Consider the following 6,000-nt stretch of genomic DNA (forward strand, 5'->3'; position numbering starts at 1 on the left):
TCCTTGGGAGCCTGCTTCTCTCTCTCTCTCTCTCTCTCTCTCTGTCTCTCATGAATAAATAAATAAAAATCTTTAAATTAAAAAAAAAAGCTACATTCTGGCTGGGTGGGGATCAGGAGTTTTGGAATAATCCTCTTGCCTCGGTCCATCCTGCCACAGGGATTCTTCTTCTTCTTTTTTTTAAGATTTATTTATTTATTTAAGGGGGGAGGGGCAGAGGGAGAGAATCTTTCAAGCCAACTTCCCCCTGAGCACGGAGCCCCAGGTGGGGCTCGATTTCAGGACCCCGAGATCATGACCTGAGCCAAAATCAAGATTCAGACACTTTTTTTAAATAAAGATTTTATTTATTTATTTGAGAGAGAGAATGAGAGAGAGAGAAAGAGAGCACATGAGAGGGGGAGGGTCAGAGGGAAAAGCAGACTCCCTGCTTAGCAGGGAGCCAGATGCGGGACTCATCCCATCCCGGGACTCCAGGATCATGACCTGAGCTGAAGGCAGTTGCTTAACCAACTGAGCCACCCAGGTGCCCCCAAGATTCAGACACTTAACCAACTGAGTCACCTGGGCGCCCCTGCCCCAGGGATTCTGCATGCTGAGCTCTGGCCACAGGCTTGGAATGGGGGTGGGATCAGGGTTGGAGGTAGGATGTATTTTCCTTGTCCCGGCTTCTTTATCCTACTTGATAAATTTCTTTGAGGCCCTGAGATGGATGTTGAGGAGATGCTGAGGGCAGAGGGTCTCAGGGGGCCAGGAGTGGTTGTTAGGGGCTGGTGGTGGGGGGCTGTGGGTAGGGTGGAAGGCTCCCTCTGAGCTGCCCTTCCCCTACCAGCCACCTCCTCTCCTTGCACAAGCTGGTTGGTAACATCCAGGTGGACCCCACTTGCCCTGGGGGCCTTGCCCATCCCCCAGCAAAGATGGCAGTGGTCCCTCACCTCCTCTGCCCTCTCCAGTCATCCTGTGCTGTGAGTGCTCCAGGCAGAGAGAAAACAAAGAGGAAGGAAAGAAGTCTCTAAGGCCCAGAGGATGCAGCAACTTGCCCAAGAACACATAGCTACTTAGTGGCACATCCAGATCCTTCCTCCCAGGCTGGCTTTTTGTACTCCCAGGGCCAGACAGATAGGAGATGGGCCACAAGTCTAGCAATTCAGAGCTCCCACTGCCCCTTCCCTCTCTCCTTCCCTCCCTGCGTCCCCTCCCTGATTAGTTCAAAGGCCAGCTTTCCGCTCCCCTGCTCCCCTTCCTGAGGAGTTGGAGCTTTATCTCTGAAGTCCAGAACTCTGGCCTTAAGTCTGGCCAGAAGTCCCCACCCTCCTTTCCCACTGACCACATGTCATCCCAAGTCTTGCTTGAGATGGACTCCTCCACAGGGGCCTGGGAAGCACAGACTTCCACTGAGGCACTGGGGCGTGCACAGGACAGTGTGTTCTCTAAAACAGGCCTTTTGTGAATGGAGGCCAGTGGGAGCAGAGGGAGCGAAGACAGTAAGGGAGGCCCAGGCCAGCACTGGGCTGTAAAGCGTGGGCAGGCTGTAGCCACACATCACTTCCAAGGCCATCAGCTGGGGAGTTTGTGGGTGGGTGTCATGGGACCTCCTCCCCTGGCTAAACCAGAGGAGGGGATTTGTTCTTCCTTCCTTTACAAAAAAAAAAGTGATTTTTTTTCTGTCCACCCCCCCTTCCCCGCCTGATTACAAAAGTAACAGATCTTTTTGTAAAGAAACTTAGAAAATGGAGAACCCCATAATCTAAATTTCCGAGCTAGCTAAATGTTGGGGACAGGTTTTTATATATAATCTTTCAGATATTTTTTTTCTCTGCATATACAAAAGAGGTATGTATTAATATCCAACACACAGGGAATTATAGGAGGCATATGGTGGTAGAGTTTTGCTTTTCTCATTTATATCTTGGGCATTATTCAATGATGGGACATATGGGTTTTTCTTGTTCTTTTTGATGACCACGTGAGATTCCACCATCTGAATATGCCATCATTTCTTTTTTTTTTTAAGATTTTATTTATTCATTTAAGACACAGAGATACAGAGAGAGAGAGAGAGAGAGAGAGAGAGAGAAAGCATGAGCAGGGAGAGAGGCAGAGGGAGAGGGAGAAGCAGGCTCCTCGCTGAGCCAGGAGCCCGATGCGGGGCTCGATCCCAGGACCCTGGGATCATGACCTGAGCCAAAGGCAGACGCTTAACCATCTGAGCCACCCAGGAGCCCCTATGCCATCATTTCTTAATTAAATCCTCTGTTAAATCCACAGTGTGTCCACAGCGATGACCTCCTTGCACATATTTCTTAGGTATGTAATCATTGTGTCAAAGGGTATGTGTATTTCACATTTTCACAGATGCTGCCAAAATGTGTGTGTAGAGAGGGTTTGCGGGGAAGGAACTTTAATCCAGCCTTCTCATCCTCCATCCCCAGATTTCAAGGCCTCTTCAAGCCAAGGTATGTCTGTGGGTGGGGGATAGACATTATAGTGCCCTTGCTTTCGGGGAGGTAAGAGAATCTCCAGCCACTTGGCAGAAGATTTGCAGGTGTGGGAGGGAGCTTGGGCTGATTTTCCTGGTCTGGGAATTGAACCGCTTGGGGGCTGCCTGGCTGATGGTGGAGGTGGGCAGATGGTGAGGACTCCCTAAGCACCCAGCTTCTCACAGACGTCAGGCAGAGTGGGCGAAACATCTCCGGAAATAAATCCCAGCAACTCAGGGAGGGAGCGTGGCTGAGACACAGAGTGCATGCTCCAAAGGGAACATGGAGAGGAGCTCTTCAGTCTGAAGAAGGGCAGCTGAGACCCTGGACTTCCCCCAGGGTGATCCCCACTCTTCTAGCAAGGTCCCCCCACCAGCTGCTCTCGAGCATGGACTCCTGGAACAGGAAGCAGAAGCCCAAAGTATTAGATACCTCGGCCACTCTGGGCTGTGTGGGGTACCACTTCTCTGTTCATTCTGGCCCCTGGGCTAATCTTGGGTCCGTGCCCCTGCAGAATGGGGTGGGGAAGGCGGGAGGGTTTATCTCTTGAGCACCTCCCACCCCCTCCTATGAAATCTGGTGAGCAGTTTGGTGGAGTTGTGCAGAGATGACAGCTGGGTTTTAAAGATTGCTGAGAGTGAGGTTTTGTGCTTTTGATTGTGTTTGTTTTTGCAAGATTATCCATTGCTTTCCATTCCAGAGGCTGACTCTTATCCTTAGGGAGTGAGACGGCAGAACTGCTTACTCACTCTCTGGAACTCTCCCAGGCTGACGTGGGGAGGGACAGAGCCACCCGTCTGACCAGGCAGCACCTCAGAAAGGACCCCACAATTGGCCTCAGTTTACACATCTGTAAAGTGAGGGGGTTGAGTAGACAATATTGGATCTTTTCTGGTTCACTTTCTATGGTTCTCAGTACAAGGTGGGCATGGGGAACTCCTTCATGATCTGCCTTCATTTTATCGCCCTCTGAAATTACCTTGTTCGTTTTGTTTTTAAGTTTGTTTGCTGTCTGCCTTCATCTCTAGGCTACCCATTCTAGGAGGACAGCCCTCATTCATTTTGTTCACCATGTATCCCTAGGACAGTAGTGGGCACACAGTAGGAGCTCACCTCATACCTGTGGAATGTGGGGTGTCCACTCAAGGGTTGGAGGGCTGGGATATCACCTCAGTGAAGAAGTGGTTTCAGTCTGTAAATAGTGACAGCAACCAGGAAAGAAGCTATCAAGCAAGGTTGGAGAGTTTATCTGGGAAGGCCTCTTGGAGGAAGTGAAGCAGATTTGGAACCCAAGTTAAATATTCTGATTAACAAGGGACTTGGAGGATCATGGGCTTCAGAGCATTTTCTTGCCTCTACCTACTGCTCAGGAGAAAAGATCTGAATCTGAGGTTTAATAAACATAGTTTTGTTCCTCCCTTCCCAGTAATTAATTACCTGACCTAGGACGCTCCCTAGAGTCTGTTTACCACTCCCCTACCCCTGCTTCTCCCAAGCTCACCCCAATGAGCTCACATCTATGAAAATGTGAAATACACATACCCTTTGACACAATGATTACATACCTAAGAAATATGTGCAAGGGGGTCATCGCTGTGGACACACTGTGGATAGTCAAGTTAGATTGCCATTCTTCCACCCCAGAGGAACTGAGTGTAGGCTGGTGTCAGGGAAGGGACCCCCAGGGAACTCTAGACCCGTGCTGTCCAATATGGCAGCCACCAGACACATGTGGCAACCAAGCATAGGAAATGTGGCTGAACTGAACTCAGATATGCCCTGAGTGTGAATACAACAGATTTCGAAGACTTAGTAAGAGAAAAGAATGTAAAATATCTCATTAATACTTTTTAAAATTATTTTTTAATTTTTGATTTTATTTTTAAAAAGTTTTTATTTACTTGAGAGAGCCAGCGAGCACGAACAAGGGGAGGAGCAGAGGGAGAAGAGAAGCAGGCTCCCCGCTGAGCACAGAGACCAAACTACATGGGGCTCCATCCCAGGGCCCTGGGACCATGACCTGAGCTGAAGGCAGACACTTAACAGACTGAGCCACCCAGGCGCCCTCACATGCTACTTCTATTGACAAGGCAGGTCCAGATATTTGGGGGAAGGAGCATCATGGGGAAAAGAATGGGAGATTCATAGTTCTTCCTTTCTTCTGAAATCAGAAGAGAAACAGACCAGACTGCAGCAGTCTGGCAGGAGGGTAGATTCTAGGAAGGCCTTCTTGATGGGGAGAACTGAAAAACCTGAAAAATCTATATACTCTCCTTCCTGGAAAGCTGTCAGGATAGGTAAAGACTTTGTGTATCTTGAATTATCTTAAAATATCTTATCAAATTATATGATTCTCAATGATCCCAACCTGGTTGTTTAGCAGGCGATGTTCCTAGCTTCATTCAGGGTATTTTCACTCCTCTATAAGACAGTTCTTTAAATGTCTCTTTCATGTGGAGCCCAGATACCTGGAATCCACACAAAAATCCTAAGGTGATTTTATCCAGTGGTTTCTGATCTTTCACCGGATGGCTGTGATAGTAACAGCTGCGTTGACTGACTGAGTTTGCATCATCATCTTGCCCTCCCCTGCTGCCTTCCTCTGCCCAACCCTACCAGCTCCCTCAACCTCCCCTCCCCCCAGCACAAAGGTCCTAGAACAGGCAGGTGATGGGAAGATGCCAGCCAGCTGGGGGTCTGGATAATCCACAAACTGGATTATCTGCCCCTGCGTTTGCACATACATAAGCTGGTGGCCTAGATGCAGACAGGATGTACTGGGATGAGCCAAGGGGATAAGGTTAACACCTTATGTGTGACTGTGTGTGTGTGTGTGTGTGTGTGTAAGTGGGGGAGGGGGCAGTCTACAATAAAAACCCCACCCACTTATCTCCCATCCTGAGCATTAAGCCAATCAATCACTCCTTTCAATCAACCACATATAATATTTAGCATTATTGTGCATGGCCATATTGTCCTAGGCACTGGAACTAAGAGGTGCGATTTGTACACAGAGAAGGTGTCCTGGTTTCCTGGATGCAGAGCCTGAGACAGGGATTCAGGGGGCGCATGGTTTATTGAGGGCGCATTTTCAGGAGAAAGGGAGGGAGGGAAGTGGGAGGGGGCAGGGCAGGGGCTAAACAAGGATGTGCTCTCACAGTCGGAGTCTAATGTTGGCTTGGTCCTGTGGGGAAGCTCTGGTTAGAGAATTGCACCTCAGAAAAGATCCCCCAGAGGCAGAGAGCCTGGTCTTTTATACCGTTCAGTCAGCGAATTGGCCGCTGTTTGCTCAAGTCTCCAGGGAATGAACAGCCAGGAGCCACTGGAGTCAACATTCACAGTCAGCGGAGGGCATCTGGGTGCCGTGTCAGGGGCATCCACTCAGGGTGGAGCCGAGAAGAGAAGAGCAAGCTGCCCTGGGCAGGCCCCGAGTCCTGACAGCTGTCCTTGTTTGGCAATCCAGTCCTCTTTCTACTCTCACTCTCGGCCTCAGCCTCAGCCTTTATCTGCCCTTGTCCCG

This window comes from Neomonachus schauinslandi, chromosome 15 (assembly GCF_002201575.2).
Source record: "Neomonachus schauinslandi chromosome 15, ASM220157v2, whole genome shotgun sequence".
Taxonomy (NCBI): Eukaryota; Metazoa; Chordata; class Mammalia; order Carnivora; family Phocidae; genus Neomonachus; species Neomonachus schauinslandi.